The sequence below is a fragment of the Adiantum capillus-veneris genome, chromosome 11 (assembly GCF_014529385.1).
Source record: "Adiantum capillus-veneris isolate H3 chromosome 11, ASM1452938v2, whole genome shotgun sequence".
In the NCBI taxonomy this organism is placed as follows: domain Eukaryota; kingdom Viridiplantae; phylum Streptophyta; class Polypodiopsida; order Polypodiales; family Pteridaceae; genus Adiantum; species Adiantum capillus-veneris.
Window position 1 is genome coordinate 133733864 of NC_140941.1, and position 26202 is coordinate 133760065.

The following is a 26202-nucleotide window of genomic DNA, read 5'->3' on the forward strand; positions in this document are numbered from 1 at the left end:
TTATCTCTCAACTTGTGCTCACACTACTAGATCTCTCAAATCCATTTGAGGTCTAATGTGATTCTTGTGGTGATTGCCTTGGAACTATTCTGCTTCAAGAAGGGCATGCCATAGCATATGCGAGTCAAAGACTACACTCAACACAGTGAGGAATGAGTGGAGAAGCTTCTACATCAAAAACCCTTCTTGGATACGTGGAAGCTATTGAAACATCCTTTGATGTCACATGTGCTACTTTTGTTCCTTGAAGCACCCATCAACTCCATCTCTTACACTACATGTTTTTGTTTGACAAATTTCTTGTATGCATATAGAGTGTCCCATAATTGGCACTTGCATTAGACACTCTTCCTTTGTTTCTCCCAAGCACTCACCTTGCATGACAGGTACTTCAAGTGCAAATGCTCAACTTCAATAAGAGTGCATACCAAAGGCACCTTTTTTCCCACCGGGTTTTTTCCTTTGGTCATACAAGTTTTAAGACCCTAATCTAATCTAGAAACTCTCATCATCAACTTCTTGTATATATTCCTTCTGCAAATAAATCAACAATGACTTGAAGAAAAAATTGTAGGTCTCCATATGCTTATCAAGAGAATCTTTTATCTCCAAGTTTGACAACAAAGCTTCATCAAACAATGGCAAGTCAAATAATGGCCTACAACGACAAGCAATGAAAAATTCCGCAAGAGAGTCATTCAACAACAATCAAAAGTAGCTCACACAGTGCTTCAACATTGGCTACCTATTGTGGAAAACTCAAATTGCAGTGGACCTTGAAAGAAAATCCACCATAAAGATCATGCCACAAAGAGGATCAGTTCTACAAGCTCATACACATCAACATCCATCTTTACGATGGCTAAGATTGGCAATAAAGAGGCAAATGCACAACAAGAAGAAAAGTTGCCTCGAAAATCGAAGATCAAATCACGTGCCAACAACATGACACATATAATCACTCAAGGAAGGGGGGAGCGTCATAAACAACAACACACTTCCAAAGCTAAATACCAACCTTGAAGACAAAGATTCTACGATCAATGGAAAGATGAAGAATTTCATACAAAGACAACGGATAAACAATGATAACTTCAGCAAAAAAGCTCCCAACAACAAAACATAAGGAGTTCCATAGTGTTGAATTAGTGAAGTCTGCAAGTCAATGACAAAGAGAGAAACATCAAAAGAAATCTTCACGACAATATGAATCACTCAAGGAAGGGGAGAACGTCATCAATGACAAAGCACTTCCCAAGTTGAAGTCCACCAACCTTGAAGACAAAGCTGAAGACACCGTATGATAAGACTGCACAAGGTCGTGTCAAGGGACGACATGATTTAGGAAGGGGGGAATGTTTGAGAACAGATCGAATGGGCACCCAACTGGTCGGACACGTAGCCAGACACCACATTTGTAGTCTATTATTTTGTCGAGCTAGTGTAGTGATACACTGTGTAAATCCTAATTCAAGAGTAGTAGTCAATTCCCTGAGTTGTAATTCTGTCAATGATATTTGTAAAGGTACATGTGAGTCGGCCAAACCACTGGCCATTTAGAAATCCTTAGGTATAAAAATTAATAACCTTAATGTGGAAAAAGGCTTATCTTTAGAGAAGAAAAGAGCTCTGTTGTATGTACGCTCAAGCTACGAGCTACTCCACCTTGTAATCATCGCAACTAATGATTGGGTACTCTATTTTCAATTTCAAAACTTGCATTGTGTTCCTCTCTCTTTGCTCTTTAATTCAGCTGTAAGCATTGTCAGTTTTGTTGTGGTTCGCAACTACACATTTGTGAGCCTTAATTGCAGATTTGAGTGCTTAAATCACTGTTTATAGTCATTTTGACCATAGGAGAGTGTTCCTAGACCATAGGGTGATCTTTTTGGACTGATATATTGTAGTTTTTAGGACCTTTTTCATGATGGATCGTGATTTTGGTACCTTGTTGGACTGCGACCAGAGTTGGTAGGATTGTGCCTCTAGGTGTCCTAGACCTCCTCCTAAAGTTTCGTTGCATTTCGAGTCCGTTCGAGTGCCAAAATGGCGTGATGACCTAGAGTTGTGAGAAAGGACATAGAAATATTTCCGTAATCATTAAGTGTTGGTTTTCTTGTAGAGTTGTTGTGTTTGCTTATTAAGGTTCACATCTTGAGACTGACGATCTCAAAGAGTCTCCGTGCCCCATCCGAGTCACTTCCTTGAGTATTGACATTATGTTAGTACCAAAAAGCTATGCTGCAGGCGTCCGTCACGGCGATCCGCTAAACAAAGAGCTTGGTTTTCATCATGAAGTTATTGAGGCTTTGTGATCCATTTGTAGGATGAATGGAGTCCCCAAGAGATAGTGTTTCCATGTGTCTAGGGCATATATAATAGCTAGTAGCTCTTTTTCGTATTGGCCCAATACTCGCGTGCTTCATGTATCCAAACTGAGTCTTTGACTTGGATGTGCTCTTTGGATACCAATACTTGGTTGACATTATTCGGCTTCTTTTGAATGCTTTTTTGTGATGGAAACTTTGGTTGATAGACTTATTGTTTCGGTTTCCATTGCATTGTCGATGGTGTGGCTCTTGATGTAGAGGCTTCACAGGAATTTTGATGGAGGCTTGTTGAAGGTAAAGTTTTCTTGCAAGGTTGATATACTATAGTGTTTACCTTTACTTTATCTTTTTCCACGAGGGTTGGTTGCTCCTTTTTTGCATTGACTTGAGGTGCTTTGGGGTTTTTGATGGTGTTGTGCTGAAGGTTTTCCTTGTGGTTGAAAGAACATGTTCCTCCAGCTTTCTGTCAGGATCAGACTCTCTTTGATATGATGGGAGTCAATTATGTGGAAAGTATTCTTATACTCCTCGGTACTCAACTTGAGTACGGCTTCTACCATTCCAAAGCTAGAAATTGACATTTTTGAACTTGTGTACACAACCTGAGGGATTCACCATGGAAAACTTACCGCACCACGTAAGTGCACGGGAGGGGGGTTTTTTCACAAGTTACATAAGTGTATAAGTTAGGGGTAGGCCCCCAATAATTTATCTCCCAAGATTTAAAATAAGAGAGGGGGTATCATATTTGAGGGGGGGGGGGGGGGGGGGGAGGGGGGGGAAGAACTGAGAAAAGGGGAAAATGAGAGGAAGTTTTTGTGTTTCAAAATCATGGCTTCACAAAAGAGTCTTCCCTCGAACTTGTGAGTCAATAGCTACAAAGATACATGCAAGAACTAACACTGCTTTGTATCAATTGCTTGCTTTGTGATTGTAGTTCATTTGTTGAGGGATGAATCTATAAAGAGTTTGTATAGACGCACATTTACACGAAGAAACTAACATAACTTTATGAACATGTTTCTTGAGTAATTTAGATGGCGAAGAATTGGACAAACAGCTAGAGTGTAGACTGAAAGTCAAACTAAGGCACATTGAGAGTAGATCTAGTTATCAATACAAGTGGTTCCTTAGTACGTTGCTAGTCACTATCCTACATGCTCTTTGACTGGTTTTACTCAGTTAGATCATGTGAGACCTAAATTTTATATGTAAGATAGGGGTATGATAGTTTTATGCATTGATTGTCGTATAAGCATAGAGAAGGGGGTCATATTCCTTAATATGAGTCGTTATATAGGGGTTTTATCAAAGTTTTTTGCTCGCAGGTGGCATCCCATTTTGTATATAGAGTGAATCCCCCGGGGTACACAATCTCCTCTAGCTCCGAGATTGGTGGCTTTCCCATCATGATCATAGTTCCATATGTCATTAGATTCTTTGTTGCTTCTGGATCTATCACAGCTGAACATGTGATTTTAAGTCCTGTTTCTCTGTATATGCTATATTTGATTGTCGTAGGAGACAGAAAATCTTCTTACTTGTCCCTGTTCTTCTTTTGATCTTGCATTTGTTGAACATTTGACGTTAAACTTGGAAACTTTTCTCCTTCATATGCTTTCATTTTCACTTTTTCTATTGTCGGCTTCTTTGAAATAGATTTTGTCGATTCTTCAGATATGTCAATGATGACATATTCTTGTGGTTGCTCTACTTCCTTCCTTTTCAATTTTGCCTCATGCTCCAAGTCATAGCCATCTGTCTCAACTTTTTTGCTTTCACACTCACAAACCTTGTTAGATTCCTTCAACACCTTTATCGTCATAAACAAGGGAGTTACATCATACCCATCTTCATCGCAAAATTTAGTGTATGTCACCTCATTTACACAGACATCAAGAGTCGCCAGTATTTGATCCCATCCAAAGGGTTCAAATAACTCCTTTGGAAATGGCTCTGGTACATAGGCCTCATCTTCTCCTAAACGCTCTAGGATGCAATCTTCCTTTCTAAGACTTCCATTCTCATGAGCTCCGTACGTCCAAATATGCGCTTTACTTTCCAAATTAGTTGTGGAGTTTAATTCTTCCCCCGGGGTTCGCTCTACATCTCTATAACTATGATCTTTGATGCTGATTTTAGTTGTGACCTCTTTGTGTCTCAAGTAGATATAGTCATAGCCCTAGTCTTGTACCATTTTGAGCTGATGCATGAATGGTCTGCCCAATATGATATCAAAGTTCCTGCTCTAGTCAAAATTCATTATGGCAAAGGTGTTCTCATACTCGATGCCACACGAGGATAAAATGATTTGTTCTAATATACCTATTGGTTTCTCCACGTATCCATCCGCTAATTGCAGTTTCATTCGAGTTTTTGTAAGAGCAGGCTTTTCCCATTTTTTCCATATCTCTTTGGTTGCAATGGCAATTCCTGCCCCACTATCTAATATAGCAATCATGTTTACTTCTTTGTACTCAAGTGGTAAGGTTGTGTTTCCTTCTTCTCTTTCACAGTAGTCACCCACCTTATTTACCGATACCGGCTCTGTTTGAGGCTTCTTAGGCGAGGTGTCATCCATGTTTTTGTTCACAAGTTGGTCATGTGAAGGGATTTTCAACCCCATATTTTCCAAGTTTTTGCCCATTTAGCCCCATAGATGTGGTCTAATTTTTAGTAGCTCTGAGAGATAAAGTGTGCATTGTATAGGAGAAGACATCAATTCATGCAAGCTCTTGGTATCCATCCTTTTTGTTGTGGCTTTACACTGAGAAGCTACCATTTTAACCTCCAATTTTGTTTTGAGTTCTCCTATGAAAGATGGCAAGGGAGCGTGGTTTACTCTCTTCAGATGCAACAGACCCGACATCTCCATATAAAGATCGTATAACCCCTGGGACAAATTTGTGATCCATGTTTATCTCAGGGATAGGTGTTGACTGTAAAGTAGCGTGACTACCATCTTTTTGGTTTTTGATGGATTCCCATAAGGATTGTGGCCACAGTTCTTCTACCTCTGGAATAGGCATCACTGCTTGTGAACCCACCCCATATGTGGTATTGGCTATTTCCCTTGTATCTCAAGGCGCCTCAACTCCTGACTCTTCCTCTTTGTTGACAATACCACGACTTTCCAATTCCTAGATTTTTTTTACGTGCTAGCAATGATGGGAGCAAAGCAAACCCCGAGCCCCGACAGCCTCTGAAACGTCGGGGGCCGAATGGCGCGCCTCGAGCCTATCACGATAAAGCGAACAACAAGAACCACCTAGCTTTGAGCTGCTAGGATGCAGACCATGATGATGTGAACACCGCAACTTACACACACACACACACACACACACACACACAGAAAGAGAGAGAGAGAGAGAGATTTGCAAATGAAGAAAGCCCTCAGGGGTGTGAGGGAGAGTTATATCTTCAGTATTTACAATGACATTCCTTCCAGCAAGGCGGCACACTGTGGTGATAGAGAGGTAGGGAGAAAAGATGGTGCAAACTACTTAGTGCGTTGTCTAAGACGACTCAATGATTGTGAAGCTTGCTACCAAGAGTGTGTATACATGTGTGAATCGACCATTGGAGTAGAGAGGTGGACGTGGGTGCAAATCCCAAGGAAAACCATCACACAAGCCCCTTCACGTGATGCCAATAGTGTCAACTCTCCCCACTACACTCCACCAAGTGTTGACCTCTCATGAATTGCCCCTCCCCCCCCCCAATAGTGACCTCTCAGTGCCAATTTATAGGTGTTGGCTGCTTGGATTATGGTTATCCCGGTGTGATTAGGGTAAGCTAATCAGGGAGACAAAGCAAGTGGTGGGCCCAGTGTGGGTGACCCTTGCTTTGTTTTGGGAGGTTATTAAAAGATGAGAATCTCTAGGTGGGCCTTTGTGACCATCACCTAGAGAGAGGGAATTTACAAATTGGGGAATTTTACAATGGCTTGGGTGAAAACTGAAGAAATGATGAACATAACCTACAAATTACTGAAAATGGCGTCATGGTTGCATAATTCCGGCGAATGGTGTGTTTCCGGTGCGTCGGTGTAGCGCGTACTTCTTTTCGGGATCGGTCGGGGCATGCCTTCGGCACATTTCTCCTTTTTGTTGTTGGCGGCACGTGATTTGGGTCCTCCTTCTTTTCCATTATCATCGTAGTCGTGGAATCCTTTGTTTTTTTTTGTATTTGTGGTGCGTATATGCGTGTGTGTGTGAACGTATGGGTGGGTGTGGGCGGACGTGTGTGTGTATGTGTGAGCGGACGTGTGTGTACGTATGGGTGGGTGTGGGCGGACGTGTGTATGCGTGAGTGTATAAGCGTGAGTATATGTATCTATGTGTGTGTGTGCAAGGTGCGTGGGAACGGGCTTATTATGTATAATATATATATATTATTTTTTATTATTTTTTTGTTCTCTGTTTGGCGGCCTATTGCGGATGGGGGGATGTGTGTGTGTGGTGTGTGTATAGAGAGAGAGAGAGTGTGTGAGAGGTTTACTGCACCGTCACAGGCTCGCGAGGGGGAGAGAGAGAGAGAGAGAGAGAGAGAGAGAGAGAGAGAGAGAGTTTAATGGCGGCGCGTGATTTGTGCAGAGTGTGAGAGAGAGAAGGAATGGTTTGTGAGGTGGTGAGGGAGGGAGAGGATGAGGGTGTGTGTGTGTGTGTGTGTGTGGTGTGTGTTGCTCCGGTTTCCTGTGTTGCGCCTTTGCGCTAAGAAGAGCGAGAGGGAGAGAGTTGCCGGCTGGGGCTCAGTGTGCAGAACGCGCGAGAGAGGGAGAGGGATGGGGTGAGGTGGGTGTGGATAGGAGAGAGAGAGAGGGAATCTCATATGGCGGGTGCCCACCGTGGGGGGGGGAGAGAGTGTGTGAGTGGGGGGGGGGGAGAGAGTGTGTGAGTGGGGGGGGGGGGGGAGAGAGTGTGTGAGTGAGGGGGGGGGATATTATCCTCTGTCTTGCATGGTGTCTCAAAGGTGAGAGGAGGGGAGCGAGTCAATGGTGTGGGGGGGGAGAGGGTGGGGATAGCGGGCCAAGGGAGGGAGAATGAGGCCGAGGGAAAGGTGAGGCGAGCACGTGGGGAAGAGAGAGGGAAAATTTTGGTTATCAGCTTGCATAGAGAGAGAGGGAGGGGGCGTGTGTGGATAAGAATACGGGAGAGAGCGAGTTCGTGTGCGGCTATGGCTCGACACAGCAGGAGCGCGAGAGAGAAAGCGAGAGAAGGGGTAGGAGTGAGTGCTCAGGCCGCTCCCGACCGAGGGTGGCCAGTAGGGGGGGTGTGTGGGTGAGAGAGAGAGAGAGAGAGAGAGAGGATATTAGAGACAGAGAGTGTGTGTGATCAGCCACTAGTAGGCAACGAGGGAGATAGCGAGAGAGGATCTTCGGGCCAGCAACTGTGGTCATGAGGCCGCGACAAGAGCTAGGGAGAGCGGGTCGTCAGTGAGAGAGGAGTGGATGAGGGAGAGAGTGAGTGCCGAGAAGGGAGAGAGGGGGAAGAGGGAGGTGTGTAGGGAAAATGAGAGAGAGGGAGAGGGGATATTTCATTCGATGCCCTCTTGGGGAATAAATTACAGGGAGAGAGAGAGAGAAGGGAGAGTGAAACCGAGGGCAGCCGGCTAGACTGGGGCATGGACGAGCGAGGGCAAGGGGGGTGATAAGGCCGTCCAATCGAGGGGGGGGAGCCATGTGACGAGGCCATGCCAGTAAAAACCAGCATCATAAAGTTTTCTAGGCATTGCCGAGCCTTCCAACGGTGCCACCAAGGCTTCAGCAAGGGAAAAATAAGTTTTTTTTTCCCTTTTTTCCTTTGATTTCCAAAAATCGGCCATCATTAGCCCTCTCCTTTTGGCTAGAGGCATTCATGCTTCTAGCCCTTCCTCTACATCTTTAGTTGTGGAGTTAGAGGGTTCTCCCTCTTCTGGAATGTCTAACATGAATTCTGGATCAAACCTAAGAAAATACCTTTTCAGTCTCCATCCATTGACCATAGTCTTGTGAATTCTCCCATCTACTTCCATCAGGTTATAGTTGCCATTGTCATAGCATTTCTTGATGATGAATGGCCCTTTCCATCTAGGTTGAAATTTCTTGTCCTTCTTGGTGTCAAATCTGTTGTCGTACCTCAGCACTAACATACCTTTTTCCAGTCCCTTTTCTTTAAGCCCTTGCTTGAAAGTTAGCCGGCGTCGTTCTACCTATGCTACATAGTGATTGATTGCTTCTTCCCTATCTAGTTGGAGCCTCTCCAGATCCAGGATGTGGTTTTGGAGATTTACAATTGGACGGTGTATCTGGCTAGCCAAAATTTGTAAGCTGGCTATTTGTACCTCAATGGGTAGAATTGCCTCTTTCCCATAAACTAGATGGAAAGGGGTGAAACCTAGTGATGTTTGAAACGTTGTTCGGTAGGCCCAAAGAGCTTCCATGAGATGTTTATCCCAATCCCCCGTGTGATTGTTCACCTGCTTTGTGATGATTTTTCAAATCATTGCGCTTACCTTCTCAAACAGACCATTGCATTGCGGATAGTATGGTGTGGAATGTCGGCGTGTGATGCCTAACTTCTTCATCAGTTCTCCCACGAGATCGCCTCTGAAACCTGGTCCTCTATCCAATATTATCTCAAGAGGAGTGCCAAAACGGCAACAGATATGCTCAAAAATTAACTTTGCTACGTCTTGGGTTGTGATGCGGGTGGTGGTTGTTGCTTCTGCCCATCGAGTCATGTAGTCTACACCCACTATGATGTACAATTTACCTAATTGGGCCCTTGGTAAAGGACCAATTGCATCTATTCCACATTTCTCAAATGGACCATATGAGATGATAGTAGTTTGTGGCTCGTAGGTTAATGTTCGATCACTGGCCACTTGACAGGCCTTACATGTCTTACACCAATGGTGTACATCCCTGTTGAAGCTAGGCCAAGAGTATCCTGCCTATAAAATCTTCCTACTGGTGATATCTAGAGCAAAAAGACCGCCGCAGACGCCATCATGGAAACTTGAAATTACCTCTGTGATCTCACTAGAGGCTGGCACCCGCCTGAGAATTTGATCCCTGCCCTTACAATACAAGTGGTCGTTTACAAGGCGGTACCTAGTAGCCTTCCTCACCAGCCACTGTTTCTGGCCTTTGGTGTATCCTTCCGGACATTCTCCTGTATCTAAAAAGCTGACGACATCAGGCATAGCATCACTACCTTGAAAGAGGGGTAGCTTCAGTTTGATGGCTCCTACGGGGACGTCTTGTATTATTTCTTTGGCTAGAGCATCTGCCTCCTGATTTTCTGCTCTGGGGACATGAAATAGTTTCACTACTTCAAAATTCCTTAGAAGATCCTTAACTTGGCATAGTTGACCAAGTAAAACTTGATTCTTACAAACCCAGGTGCCATTTATCTGCCTTATCAAAAGCAAAGCATTGCCAAACACATTTAGGTGTTGAATTCCTTGTAAGCTACATTGTTCCAACCCAAGAATTAGGGCTGCATACTCTGCTTCATTGTTGGAGTGGGAGTGTAATAACTGCTCGATGGAGAATACTCTTTCTTGTTGCTCGTTGAAAATGACTATGCCTGTTGGACTGGTCCATTGTTCTCTTGTATGCTCCATCAAATAAAAGAGAGTGAGCTCGTTCAAGCCTAGGACTCTCTACCATTGGTGTTTCTTCCTTCCCTTCCGTGTTGACCTTCAGCTTCTTCTCATAATGGCGATGAGTGAGAATTCCCGCTAAACTAGCCCAGGTGGAGTTTTCTACTTGCATGGTGTAGTCAAACTCTTGTAATCTAATTAACCACTTTGAGATCCAAGATGAGACATCCATGTGTCGCATTACATATTGGAAAACCTCTTCCATTGTCAGGATTACAAAGGGTAGATCTAGGTAGGAGATAGGAGCGGAACTTTGTGGTAGCAAACATTAGTGCCAGAACCATGTGTTCTACTTCGGTAAATCCCTTTTCTGACGGGGTCATGACACGACTAGAGAAGTAAATAGGATGCATCAGAGAAGTTTGGGGGTCCTTTTGCATGAGCATGGCTCCGAGTGTATCATTTCCTACACTAGGGTTCACATAAAATGGCTCGTCCCACTTAGGAGGTGAAATGGTGGGAAGCTTAGCTAGGATTTGCTTTACCTCAATAAACTGCTGGTCATTCTCTTCAGTCCATGAGAAGACATCCCTCTGGGTGAGTTGTTGTAGGGGAAGGACCACTTGAGATAGCAAGTGAATGAACTTGCTTAAGTATCTTACCTTCTGAAGGAAAGAAACCAGCTGCTTAGCGGTGGTGGGTGACGACAAAGATACCAGGGCCTAGATCTTTTAGGGTCAGCCTCAATTCCTTTTGCTGAAATTACATGGCCAAAACAAAGGTCACATAGAATTGAAATATGGCCGGGGCGTTAGTGAGGCCAAACGGCATCACTCTGTAAGCAAAGCATCCCCATGGTGTGATGAAGGTTGTCTTCTTTTGATCTTCTTCCGCAATGCTAATCTAGAAGTATCCTGAGTAGCCGTCGCACACTATGTATCTTTCGTGACCTACCACTTCATTGAGAATTTCATCCTGGAATGGGAGGGGAAAGTGATCCCTCTTCGTGGCTACACTGAGAGGTTTAGAATCCACACAGACTCTCCACTTACCATTTCTTTTTGTGACTACTACTGGGGAGACCCACTCTGAGTCTTCGACAGGGTAGATGAAACCTGCTTGTAGAAAACTTCTCACTTCCTTAAGTAGTGCCTCTTGTTGGATTACTCCAAGTCTTCTGAGCTTTTGTACTACGGGTTTACTGCCTTCCTTGAGTTTATGTGGTGTTGAACTACTGTAATTCCTATGATCTTATCATAGCCATCAATGAACAAAGTAGTGAAGTTACCTAGCATGGAGACATACTCCTTCCTTTCTTCATTTGTTAACTCATTTCAGAGCATTTTTTGTAGCTTACCTGCATCCTCCAAGGACTCCGTACCTGATGATTCCTCTTGGTTTGTCAGGGGTGTTTCAGATTGTGTCAATCTTTTTGGGTCTTTAAGAATGACCCCCATCACTTCGATGCTACTGTCACTTCCGTCGGCGGTGGTTGTCTCTTCTCCTGAGGTAGACGAATAGTCGCTGGTGGACTCATCTTCTGAAGCCTCCAAGATCATTTTGCACTGCTTTCTAGTCCTCATGTCGTAGAATATGCACTTCCCTTTAGCGTCCTTCATCTGAATCATCCCGGTGCTCCAATCTTGTTTAGCCTCCATAGCCATAAGCCAAGGCCTCCCAAGAATGATGGGGTAGCCCTCCCCTTTGTGTGGCATGACAAAGATGTCTACCTCCACTTTTGTATTGAATGCTTTTACTTTGATCTCACTTACAATGCCCACGTATTTCACTCTTACATTGTTTGCCATCTTGGCTCGGCAGGGTGCCGAGCCAAGGGTGACGGCCTACTTACCTCTAGACCTAGATGGTGCATCATCTTTTCACTCATGATGCATATTTGCGCGCCACCATCTATGTAGACGTTTGAGATTCGTTGCCCCTTGATGTGAGCATCCATGGTTGGTATGATTTCATCGAGATCCCTTCCAGAGATAGCCCCAGCTATCCTGAGTCTTGATTTCCTGGTATTTACCATTTTTGTCCATTGCCTCCTCATCCTTGGTGCAAGGTGGAGTAATGGGGGCCAAGTTATCTTCGGGCCCTGCATTAACACATCCTCAACTAAGTCATAGGGTTTTGCATACTCACCTAGTGAGAAGTCCATGATGTCTATTTTCTGTCGCGGTTTAGCTACTTGCTTGCTAGACTCGGCCTTCCCTTTCATCTTCTCTTCTCTTTGAGAGGCTTCCTCGTGCTTGGCATGCTTCACTCCCATAGCATTCGCTTCTTCTACCTTTGCTTTCCCTTTGTGCTTCTCTCGAACTGATTCTTCTACCTTTGCCTTCCCTTTAGCCTCCAAGCTAATAACACTCACCACTTGGTTCACAGCAGGTGGTGGGGGTAGTGGTGGAATGAGAGGTTGGGGTGGTGGTTGCTGTTGTACAGGTGGTCGAAGGATTTGGACCGGTGGGATCTCGGCCCTGGTTGCCTAGGTGGTGGTGGTCTTTCTCTTGGCAGAGAGATCTGATTCTGTCTCCCCCCTCTATTGAAATTATGCCTCCTTGGCTGTGGGCAGTAGTACATTCCATGGCCGTCTTCCCCACAGTTGTAATAGTGGTACTCTTGGTTTTGTCTTCGTTGTCCTCTTCCTTGTTCTAGATTCCTGATAGGTACATGCCCTTGCTGCACCAGATGCACAGATAAACTCTCTAGTTGGGTGGCGATGCAAATCAGCAGGTCTTGCTGCTCTTCTGATGCCTCTTGTGGTCGGGCTCTATGACTGGCTGTTGCAGTCATTGGGGTTGGTCGGGCCGAGCTTGTTTTCTCTCACTCGTCTACACTTGCTTGCATGCGCAACATTTTGTCTTTAAGGCGGGCTACTTTGACTGCCAACTCATATGTTGCAAGAAACCTTCCCTTCACCTTCTCTCTAAGCGGCGACCATAGACCAGCAATGAAACGGTCCTTCTTTAGGAAATTAGGCGCTCCTTCGCCTTCCTCCAGTGAGGAAACCCATCTCTCCCATAAGTCCACAAATTTGGACTCGTAGGTGGTATACTCTAGCAGACCTCCCTGCTTTAATTCTTTCAGTAGCTTCCATAGCTTCTCCGAGGTTGTACCTCCACCAAACCTCTTTACAAAAGCAACCCTTAACACATCCCATGCATTCTTGGTAGCCTGGGGCAATGCATCTCCTCTTCTTCCATCCTCCAGTTAGAGAATTCCTTCAGCCATTTGTCCATGATTGATAGTGGGTGTCACTTTCAGAATTGTAAACCGAAGGGTCTTAGAATCCCTCCTCAGTGGGGGCACCAAATGATGAGAGCAAAGAGAACCCTGAGCCCCGACGGCCTCTAAAACGCCGGGGGCTGAATGGCGCACCTCGAGCCTGTCACACGATAAAGCGAACAGGGGGCACCACCTAGCTTTGAGTGGCTAGGACGCAGACCACGATGATATGAACACCGCAACTTGCACACACACACACACACACACACACACACACACACACACACACACACACACACACACACACACACACACACACAGAGAGAGAGAGAGAGAGAGAGAGAGAGAGAGAGAGAGAGAGAGAGAGAGAGAGAAAGATATTTGAAAATGAAGAAAGCCCTCGGGGGTGTGAGGGAGAGTTATATCTGTATTATTTACAATAACATTCCTTCCAACAAGGCGGCACACCATGGTGATAGAGAGGTAGGGAGAAAATATGTTGCAAACTACTTGGTGCGTTGTCTAAGACGACTCAATGATTGTGAATCTTGCTACCAAGAGCGTGTATACATGTGTGCATCGACCATTGGAGTCGAGAGGTGGACGTGGCTCCCTTTACATGGTGCAAATCCCAAGGAAAGCCATCACACAAGCCCCTTCCCGTGATGCCAATAGTGTCAACTCTCCCCACTACACTCCACCAAGTGTTGACCTTTCATGAACCCCCCCCCCCCCGAATAGTGACCTCTCAGTGCCAATTTATAGGTGTTGGCTGCTTGGATTATGGTAATCCCGGTGTGATTATGGTAAGCTAATTGGGGAGACAAAGCAAGTGGTGGGCCCGGTGTGGTTGACCCTTGCTTTGTTTTGGGAGGTTATTAAAAGATGAGAATCTCTAGGTGGGCCTTTGTGACCATCACCTAGAGAGAGGGAATTTACAAATTGGGGAATTTTACAATGGCTTGGGTGAAAACTAAAGAAATGATGAACATAACCTACAAATTACTGAAAATGGTGTTGTGGTTGCGTGATGTCGGCAAATGGTGTGTTGCCGGTGCGTCGGTGTAGCACGTACTTCTTTTTGGGGTAGACGAGGGCATGCCTTCGGTGCATTTCTCCTTTTTGTTGTTGGCGGCACGTGATTTGGGTCCTCCTTCTTTTTTGTTGCCGTCGCAGTCGTGGAATCCTTTGGTTTTTTTGTATTTGTGGTGCGTATATGGGTGTGTGTGTATGTATGGGCGGGTGTGGGCGGCGTGTGTGTGTATGTGTGAGTGCGTAAGCGTGAGTGTATGTATGTATGTGTGTGTGCACAAGGTGCATGGGAGCGGACTTATTATGTATAATATATATATATATATATATATAATTTTTTTTTGTAATTCTCTGTTTGGCGGCCTGCTGCTGCAGCTACGCGATGCGGATGGGGGGATGGGTGTGTGTGTGAGAGAGGGTGTGTGTGTGGTGTGTGTATAGAGAGAGAGTGTGAGAGGTTTACTGCACCGTCACAGGCTCGCGAGGGGGAGAGAGAGAGAGTTTAATGGTGGCGCGTGATTTGTGCAGAGCACGAGAGAGAAGGGGGGGTTTGTGAGGTGGTGAGGGAGGGAGAGGATGAGGGTGTGTGTGTGTGGTGTGTGTTGCTCCAATTTTTTGTGCTGCACCTTCGGGCTGAGAAGAGTGAGAGGGAGAGAGAGAGAGAGAGAGAGAGAGAGAGAGAGAGAGAGAGAGAGAGAGAGAGAGAGAGAGAGAGAGAGAGAGAGAGAGAGAGTTGCCGGCTGGGGCTTAGTGTGCAGAACGCGCGAGAGAGGGAGAGGGATGGGCTGAGGTGGGTGTGGATAGGAGAGAGAGAGGGGGAATCTCATATGGCGGGTGCCCACCGTGGGGGGGGGGGGGGGGGGGGGGGGGGGGGGGGGGGGGGAGAGAGAGAGTGTGTGAGTGAGGGGGGGGGCGGGGGGGGATATTATCCTCTGTCTTGCATGGTGTCTCAAGGATGAGAGGAGGGGAGCGAGTCAATGGTGTGGGGGGGAGAGAGGGTGGGGATAGCGGGCCAAGGGAGGGAGAATGAGGGCGAGGGAAAGGTGAGGCAAGCGGGTGGGGAAGAGAGAGGGAATATTTTGGTTAACGGCTTGCATAGAGAGCGAGGGAGGGGGCATGTGTGGATAAGAATACGGGAGAGAGCGAGTTCGTGTCTCACTATGGCTTGACACAGCGGGAGCGCAAGAGAGAAAGTGAGAGAAGGGGTTGGGATGAGTGCTCGAGGCCGCTCCTGGCCGAGGGTGGCCAGTAGGGGGGGTGTGTGGGTGAGAGAGAGAGAGAGAGAGGATATTAGAGATATAGAGAGAGTGTTTGATCGGCCATTGGTAGGCAACGAGGGAGATAGCGACAGAGGATCTTCGGGCCAACTGTGGTCATGCAGCTGTGACAAGAGCTGGGGAGAGCGGGTTGTCAGCGAGAGAGGAGGAGTGGATGAGGGAGAGAGTGGGTGCTGAGAAGCGAGAGAGGGGGAAGAGGGAGGTGTGTAGGGAAAATGAGAGAGAGAGAGAGAGAGAGAGAGAGAGAGAGAGAGAGAGAGAGAGACAGAGAGGGGGGATATTTCATTCGATGCCCGCCTGGGGAATAAGTTACAGGGAGAGAGAGAGAAGGGAGAGTGAAACCGAAGGGTGGCCGGCTAGGCTGGTGCATGGACGAGCAAGGGCATGGGGGGTGATAAGGCCGGCCAATCGAGGGGGGGAGCCATGTGACAAGGCCATGCCAGTAAAAACCAGCTTCATAAAGTTTTCCAGGCATTGCCAAGCCTTCCAACGGTGCCGCCAAGGCTTCGGCAAGGGAAAAATAAGTTTTTTTCCTTTTTTCCTTTGATTTCCAAAAATCGGCCATCAGCACCTTCGTTTTCGGAGCATCTGGAACTAGTTCCATGAGAGCTTGGGCCTTCTGGATGAGCTCCTTGTACATTTTTAACCTCTCTTTTTCATACCCTGGATGAGGATACGTCAACCATCTATCCTCCTGGGTTTGATTGGGTTTTAGCCTAGCTTCATAGGCCTTCAAAATTGCATCGAAAGGCTCAAAGACTTTATCGACCAAGACTGAACCTCCCGAGTTAGTCTTTGACTCTTTAGGGCCCTTTGCATTTTTCTTGCTTTGTTGTTGTCGTCTAAGCTGTTCTTTTGTTTGATTTAGTTCAATTTCCAAAGTTTTTTCCTCCTTCAGCCTCTTTGCTTTCATTTTGTTTCGTTTGGCTTTCCATGATTTTCTTCCTGTCTCACCGATATGTTCTCAATTTCTGTTTGAATAGGCAATGTGGCTTCCTCAATTGGTTTGTTTTTGGTAGCTTCTCGAGCTTGAGCTCGATTCATCACATTTAAAGGATGGTGGGTTCTACCTCGAATCTGCTTGAAGAAGGCATCACGCCTACAACATTCATTGTTGCTTTCTCTTTGTAGTCTGGATTTTTAGCACAGTGTTGGCGTAGATGGTCTATCCCACAATGTTCACAAAATACAAATAATTTGATTTGTGGAACCTTGTTTGGACAACTTCGTGCCCAATGATCACCTCCATATTCATAGCATGGATCTTTTTGTTTCATAGATGGAGATCCATCCAATGGTTGTTCTTGCCTTGTGAGGTTGTTCTTTGAATCATACTCGTGATTGGCTATGAACATGAGCATATTCGCATCCATGGAGTATTGGTTTTTCATGGGCTGCATATATGTTGGCTGAGTGTAGTTGACTACAACTCTACCATCAGCCAGAAGAGGTGGTTACTGCCCTAGCACACGTTGTGGCTTTGGCTGAGTGCTACACTGTGGAGTGGGGTGATCCCCTCCACAAATAATACATCTCCTCAATTGAGGTTGTCATACATTCGGATTATGGATGTAGCCTTGGTTTATTATTCTAATCACCCCCTCAACCACTTGATCAATGATTGGTTCCCAAGGATTTTGAACATCTCTCTTTGTTGTTGGTTTTCTCTTTGGAGAGGAGGCACTACAGGTCGTGTTGTCTGTATCTTCAGTCACCTCTTTGTAGGTTTTACAATTGTCAACTAGAGATAGAGCTTCTCGAGTGACTTGGTCAAACGTTGTGCATCCGTTTAGATGTAGGTCCTTTTTGAGAGTTTCATTTTTTAAGCCCTCTATGAAGAGAAGCGATAGCCTCTCATCTTGTGGTAACTCTTTCATATGACATCTGTCTATGTATTGATTCAAGTGAAGCAGAACGTCCTTCACTCTTTCAACCACTTTTTGTTTGAAAGCGTAGATGTGTGACACCGTGTTATGTTTGATTCCCCTTTTTGTGAACTCCTCTACAAACTCTTATAAGAGTTGTGCTATGTCTGGAAAATCATCTCTATTTAGAGCTTGGAACCAACTCAAGGCTGCTCCTTGTAATGTCAACCGGAATCCCTCATACTGAGTATGGAAATCCGCAATCTGTTCTGCTCTCAAAACTTGTTTGAAGAGAGAGACATGAGCATATGGATTCGTTGACCCATTATACTTTGTCTTAACACATTGAACCACTTGATATGGTCTTAATCCTTGGGGTTCGGTCACAATCTAACCAATTTATGGTCTCTTGGAAAGATCTCTCTCTCTCTCTCTCTCTCTCTCCTCTCGTCTTGGAGACAATCCCAGTGGAATCCGCTCTGATGTGTATTCTGGCATTGTTTTTGGTTGAAAGAAAGTAAGAATTGGAGTACCCTTGTATGTGTATCATTCTAAGCCAATTGGATTGACAAGTTTGTACTCACATCCATACTTATCTACCATCAAAACTTCCACTCCGTCGGCATCTGTATACGTGAACACATAGAGATTCTTATGTGTGGTCAACCCTCTGGCATATGGCTCTACGCACTTGTAGAAGATATATTGATCCTCGTTTGTGAATCCATATATGCCCTCATGAGCATAATCTATAAGCACTCTCATGGATTCATTCGCTTTGATGAATCTCACGTTTGGTTTGTTGATCAAAGGATGCCTCTCCTCTATGTATTCTCCCAATCTCCCTGTTGTTGGCATTGCAGCGTTTGTTATGTTTTTCATGTCCCTGAGTGGAGTAGAAAACCCTGGTGGTGGTGGATAATTTATCATGGTCAAGACTCTCCCAAAACTCTCAAGATAGTCCTTGACAAGCTCACCTTGGCTTAGTGAAACTTATCCCTTTTTGCTCCTGGTGAGGTCTCTCAAAAGTCAGGAATTTGTGACTTTTTTGGTCTCTGGAAACTAGTTCTGGGTACCCTAAAAGTTTGGATTTAGGAAACTTGGAAAAATGCAACTCTAAAACTTGTCTAGGTGTGTGCTATTTTCCACAAGCTTTCTTCCTGGCTATACCTGACTCAATTTGGAGTTGTCTATCAAAAGTTAGAGCACTTTTAGTGAACTGCACTTGAAACAGCATAATTCAAAACACTTTTATGACTAGAACACAAAAACTTTGGCTTGTATCTTGGCCTCTAGAAGGCATTTTTAGCTCAAACTTGAGATTTGGAACGTACTCAGGTATATCTACAAGATCATCAACTCAAATACACCCACTATGCTGAGGGACATGGATCGCGATCCATGTTCCTCTAATAAATTTTTTTCTCTAAATTTTTACTGTGTGTAGACAAGGTCATATGCAGGCTATATACCAATGTTTAGCAAATTCTAAGGTTGAAGTACATGGATCGCGATCCATGTTCAACCACATCTAGACTTGATCTCTTGGCACTGAATCTCAAATCTTTTTGAGTTTGGACTTGTTTTGATAGGTCAAATGGCCAACACTAGGTCTGCATAGCGATTTTCAGTCTGTCACCTGTTTTTCTCTCTTTTGACCCAAATTTGCTCAATTTTAAAAAAAAAATTGGACTTGCGAAAATGTTTTCTTGGGTATGCACTAATGATCTAGAAAGTTTTAGGTTAAGTAGTCACTATGGGACATGCATCGCGATCCATGTTTGGAGTCCAAATTGACTTCTCTTGGTACCATCAGATTCAGCATGATTAGGAGGTCCTATGGTATCATTTTTTTTTGAAAATTGACCTTTGGATTAAAAGTTAGGTCAATTATGGCACTTGCTCAAAGTACCTGGCAGTTCTGGCCTTTTAGTTTGGTTTTTGGTATCCAAATTCACTTTTGAAAAGACCACTAGACTCCCTGTGATGTCCTCTAGCTATAGTGCAAATATGGTATCAGTCTGTGACAAAGGAACATGGATCGCGATCCATGTACCTATGTGTCAGATGGTAATGAAACTTGACACACAGCTCCCCCTTGGTCTCTTGATGCTAGCTATATGGTTTTTGTGTCATTTGGATCGCGATCCATACACGTATGGGTCAGATGGTAATGAAACTTGGCACACAACTTCCCCTTGGTCTCTTGATGCTAGCTATATGGTTTTTGTGTGATTTGGACTTGCTCAAAGTACCTGGCAGTTCTGGCCTTTTAGTTTGGTTTGTGGTATCCAAATTCACTTTTGAAAAGACCACTAGACTCCCTGTGATGTCCTCTAGCTATAGTGCAAATATGGTATCAGTCTGTGACAAAGGAACATGGATCGCGATCCATGTACCTATGTGTCAGATGGTAATGAAACTTGACACACAGCTCCCCCTTGGTCTCTTGATTCTAGCTATATGGTTTTTGTGTCATTTGGATTGCGATCCATACACCTATGGGTTAGATGGTAATGAAACTTGGCACACAGCTTCCCCTTGGTCTCTTGATGCTAGCTATATGGTTTTTGTGTGATTTGGACTTGTTTAGTTCAGGCAAAAGTCAATCCCTAGGTCTGTTTTAGGGTTTTGACCTTGCACTATTTTTGGCTCTTTTCACCCACTTTTTGAACTTTTTTGACAAAATTTCTTTGGGGACTTTTGTTCACACTGGTCTCTACTAGACGTTGGAAAACTTTCTGTCCAAAAATTTCTCAGGGGTACGTGGATCGTGATCCATGTTCCACCACTTTTGGATATGAATTTTTGGTTTGTTGATAGCTTATGATGTTGGTAGCCTGCTCCACAAAAATTTTTCAATTTGGATCAGTATTGACCAACCAAAACTAACTTCTACAGTCTGTTATGACATTTTTGACAATGTTCTATTTTGGCTCTCTTGACCACTTTTTGCAAACTTTTTGCATATGGTTCTTTTGGGAAAAGTGTTTGTCTATGTCTCAGCTATCCACTGCTCAAATCTCAACCAAAAACTTTTCATGAGGTACATGGATCGCGATCCATGTTTGAAAGCCAAACTGACATTTCTTGGTACCATCAGGATCAACATGTTTACTAGATACTATGGTATCAAAATTTTTGGATTTGGACCAGTTTTTGTCATTCAAAAGCAAGTCTTTTGGTTTGTCCTACGATTTTTGACTAGTTTTTGTATTTGGCTATTTTGACCAACTTTTTCTAATTTTTTGACTTGGTGCCTTTTGGGAAAGTTGTTTCAAATGATATCAGGGATGTACTTGTCAAATATCAACCCCAAATGTAAAAAAGGTACATGGATCCCGATCCATGTTTAACAGCATTTTTTCACGAATTTTGTTCTACAGGTTCTCTATGCCGTGTAGAAGCCAAATCTCACCCCTTTTTGAATTTGGATCCCAAATTTTGTGTCTGCACTGCCTGTTTTACTGTTTTTGCCCTAACAATCAATTCTGATGTGATCCTTGAGTTTTCTTTCAAGCAAACTTGATCAGAGCAATATCCCACTGATGCTCAATGTCACTGACCACTTTTCACCAAAAATGGTCTCTAGGGTACATGAATCGCGATCCGTGTTCCTCCACAGAATCTTGCGAGACTTTCTAGATTACTTCTAGAGATTTTTTTGATGCCTTTGATCCACAAATTTTTGCCTTTGGATAGTTTTGAGGTCTCTACCATCAAATTTTTATAATTTCATACTTATGGTCATTTTGGTCAAAATATGGTTTTCACCCTTTTTTCCCTCAATCTTTTAGTCCAAATTTGATGGTGGTAGTTTCTACTTACCCTACTCCTAAGTACTGAATGAAACATGAAACAAAAACAAATAGAAGGATACAAAATAAAGTCGCAACGGAAAGCGTACAGCACGCTGAAAGCATAGAGAAAATCGAAGAATGAAATGCTTTTGGCTATCTCACTCACAACCCTCTTTACTTCTCAAGAAAAGATCTAGCAAGTCCTCGACTTCTAGACTCTACCAAGCACTAAACTCAGTGTCTAGCTGCTTCACTACTAGAGTGTAAATGGAATGGAAGACAAATCTTTAAAAAAAGAACGCTAAATATGCACTAGGTCACTCACCATCTAAGGATCATATCCCTGGCAGTGGCGCCAATGTTAGCGGGTCGCCGCGACGGACGTTTGCAGCATAGCTTTTTGGTACTAACATGATGTCAATACTCAGGGAAGTGACTTGGATGGGGCACGGAGACTCTTTGAGATCGTCAATCTCAAGAAGTGAACCTTAACAAGCAAACACAACAACTCTACAAGAAAACATCCACTCAATGATCAAGGAAATCTGTCTATGTCCTTTCTCACAACTCTAGGTCATCCCGCCATTTCGGCATTCGAACGGACTCAAAATGCAACGAAACTCTAGGAGGAGGTCTAGGACACCTAGAGACACAATCCTACCAACTCTGGTCATAGTCCGACAAGGTAACAAAATCATGATCCATCATGAAAAAAGTCCTAAAAACTACAACAAATCAGTCAAGAAAGGTCGCCCTATGGTCTAAGAACACTCTTCTATGGTCAAAACGACTATAAACAGTGATTTAAGCACTCAAACCTCAAATTAAGGCTCACAGACGTGTAGTCGCAAACCACAACAAAGCTGACAATGCTTACACTTGAATTAAAGAGCAAAGAGAGAGAAACACAATGCAAGTTTCGGAATTGAAAATAGAATACCCAATCATTAGTTGTGATGATTACAAGGTGGAGCAACTCGTAGCTTGAGCATACATACAACAGAGCTCTTTTCTTCTCTAAAGATAAGCCTTTTTTCACATTAAGGTTATTGACTTTTATACGTAGGGATTTTTAAATGGCTAGTGGCCGACTCACATGTACCTTTACAAATTTCATCGACATAATTACAACCCGGGGAATTGATTGCTACTTTGGAATTAGTATTTACACATTGTATCACTACACTAACTCGACAAAATAATAAACTACAAATGTGGTGTCCGGATACATGTCCGACCAGTTGGGTGCCCGTTCGATTTGCCCTCAAACACTCTCCGACAAACAAATAAGGTGGAAAAATTTTCTTTCACAATTTAAATTTCATATTTCTCACATTGCTGCAAGTACAATCAAGTGGTCGATGCACTTTCACGATGGCCAAGGGTAAATGTGGTGTCTATAGCAACTCACAATGATCTATCTTTTATGATAGATGAGTATGCTACTGATGGAGACTTGAAGTATCTAATTACAACCTTCGCATTAGGGAAGAAAAAATAACCATTCACCTCGAAGGATGGTTATCTTCTAAATGGAAATAGGCTATGTGTTACTCACCCATACAATAAGAAATTCATCTATGAATCCCATGCTTCTCCTTATGCAGGGCAAATAGGGATTCCATAATCTACTCTTCAAGGAGTAGAAATGTATTTTTGTTGGTCTACCATGAAAAGTAAACATACAAGAGTATGTTTCAAAATGCATGGTGTACCAAAAATTGAAATTTGATTGTGGGAAGCAACTTGGATTGTTTCAGCCGACAGGCTTAGCAAAAAAACACACTCCATGCCTGTCAAAAAAGACTAATAAGGCACATCAAATGACAACCATCTTTAGATCTCAAAATTTCAAGTAGCATGGCTTGCCAACATCCATATTGTCGGACAAAGATCTTAGAATGACCAATAATTTCTAGAAGGGTCTCTTTGAGAATCTAGGAAGTAGATTAAATTTCTATGTTGGCCTATCATCCACAAATGGATTACCAAAGTGAAATAACTAATCTAACGATTCTTGAATCTACTACAAGCCTATGTCATGGAAGTAGATAAATGTTCTCAATGAGAGAAGTACCTACCCCTTATAGAGTATGCATACAATGACATTGTACATACTTCTATGGGGAAAGTACCTTTTGAGGATAAAGAGCAAAGATCCAAAAGTCCCTTACTACTTAAAGTAAATGGAAAGATCTTTGTTGTTGATGAATATATCGAGACTCAAAAGAATCTTTTTCAAATATTAAAGAGGTTATATCCATCTCAAAGCAAAGGCAAAAAGGGTTGCTGCTAATAAGCACAGAAGAGCCTTAACCTTTAAGGAAAATGATTGGGTCTTGCTAAAGTTTCTTAAGGCTCGTCTAAGACATACTACGGGCAAGAATCCTACGGGCCACCAAGAGTATTATGATAAACTAGGAAAAAGATACTATGGTTCTTTTTAAATTCTTAAGTCAATCAATGAGATGGATTATCAATTAAAGTTTCTCAACCATTGTCTCATGCATAATGTTTTCCATGAGAGCCTATGTAATCCTTACAAAGGAGCACCAACAAAAGAAGTAATAGTTGCAGACCCTCCAAAAATTGAAGATAAAAAAGAAGTACTTCAATTTGAGTCCATCCTACGACATGAAGACAAGGTATTAAGAAACGATAAGATTATCCAATGATATCTTGTTAAGTTTAAGAATTATCCTTTTAAAGATGCTAGATGGATGCAAGGAACCTAGCTTAAGGATAATAAGAACCTTGTCAATGCTTACAATGCTACACTAGAGTAAGCAAATGATAATGCATTTTAAATGAACAATGTTCTTGTCTTATAATACTAATTATCTTTCAATTGTGCAAAAATTTAAATACTATGCATGCTTAGGATCATGTTTGTGCTGACGACGTCTCTCAAACACCAAGTAGAATTTGTCACTCTACTTTGGAACTATGATATGGACTAAAGAGCAGACGTGCTTGCGGTACCTAAGTCTCCCAAGCACCAAATGGATTAGTCATCCATCTTGGAATGATGTCGTAGGGTAAAAAGAGATCCTCTACCCACTAAGAAACATGGACTAATGACTAGGCTTTATCTTCTCTACCTCATAGTAGAGGACGACTATGATTTTAAGAGAGAGGTAATGTCATAAAATCTAATATTTAGCTAACCCAAAAGATTTTCTCATATTAAACTAATCATTTAATGTGGGATAATAAATAGGAACAAGAGCTAGAATAGAGACATGTGCTTCTAGACCTATCTTAGCAGGGACCAAAAGGAGAGATGGTTGCATCTCAATAGGGGTCCAAAAGGAGATTGTCTACCAAAGAGCAATGTGTAATAAGTGCTTCTAGACTTATCTCATAAGGGGACCAAGAGCAGAGATGGTTACATCTCAATAGGGGTCCAAAAGGAGATTTTCTACCAAAGAGCAATGTGTAATAAGTGCTTCTAGACTTATCTCAGCAACGTGCATCTAATGGAGCTTAAAATACCTGAGGGTTAGCTTCATTAAAGACCTCCAAAGGTTAGTGTTAAAAGTCCTTAGACCTTAGGCAAGCTAGGCATTAGGAAAATTTTGAACTTATTTTTGGGCCTTTTAAGAGTGCCACATCATCAAAGTTGTACAAAAGAAAGCAACCCGGCAGACCCCTCTAAATATTGCTTACAACCCCATGATATGACCTATGATTGGAAAGTTCTTGAAAAATGGATTCTCAAGAGCCAAGGTCCAAAAATTTTGGATGACTTCTATGAAATTTATGCCATTTTTTTTCAATCAGCCAGGTTATGTTACCGTTACGGTAATCTAAAATCACCTTTTTCTAGATCTACATGAAGGCAATGTCCGATACATGCATGCTATATATCAATAGATAGCATTTGAAGAGTAGATTCTAAATATCCAACCTCTGACAAGTTTGGATCTTATTTGCAAAAAATTTACTGATTCCCACTTTTTGAAAGCTATGCCACATCAACAATTCTTACAAGGCCCATTTTTTAGTCCAAACTTTTCCTAATGTCTGTGCTTGAGGTGGGAACTCGGCGCAAGCTTGAGGTGCTTGTCATGCTTGATGAATAAGGTGCTTGTCATGCTTGATGAGTAAGGTGCTTGTGGTGCTTGTCATGCTTGCTGACTAAGGTGCTTGAGGTGTTTGTCGTGCTTGATGAGGAAGGGGCTTGAGAAGCTTCCCATGCATGGGGGGTAGCCCCTTTGTTGGAAATTGATGCACGAAGAAACCATAGAGTAGTGGATTACTTCCGTGATAGAACCAGGCCATTGGGAGCTGACATACTCAACCATTTCTTCAGGTAATCTCGCGCATGATTGTTGCTTTTTCTTGATGAAGTCTATTTTTTGGAAGACAGTAGCCTTGAGATGTAAATCCCAAAACTTGTCTACATATTTGTGGATAGACTCATGGGGGAGAAAAATCCCAAAACTTGTCCACATATTTGTGGATAAACTCATGGGGGAGAAGCTTCAAACTTTGCCATTCAATAAGCACTTTGTGTGAGTGTGCGGAAGCGCGCTCGTGCAAAGAGTGCAAAGGGGGGAGAGAGAGAGAGAGAGAGAGAGAGAGAGAGAGAGAGAGAGAGAGAGAGAGAGAGAGAGAGAGAGAGAGAGAGAGAGAGAGAGCAGGACACGGGATGTGGGGTGGAGATCCCAAGTCTCACTGCGTGAGCACCATGTGAGAATCTGAGTGAGAGCTCCTTATTCTTTGTATGTATAAAGAATAAGGAGATAAATGTGGGTGGCTGGACACGTCTCGGCGGACACGGGAAAAGCACAGTGAGGTACACCGCCATTACCTAACAATCCCCACTAGGTTGTGTGCCGATAAGTGGCGAGAAGGCTAGCCTACAACTAGTATATACAAGAGGTGAGAGAAGACAACTCTCAGCCTATGCCCAATGGCTCACTCCAAACATGCTCTAGTGTAGATGCAACATGCATACCACTAGGACTAGAGCCGCGATGACACTCCTCATACAAGTATCAAGGGGATGACATGTATTGCTCCACAATGCACAATGCCAGTGTCAATCATCGCACGATTGACAACTCCCACTGCAAAT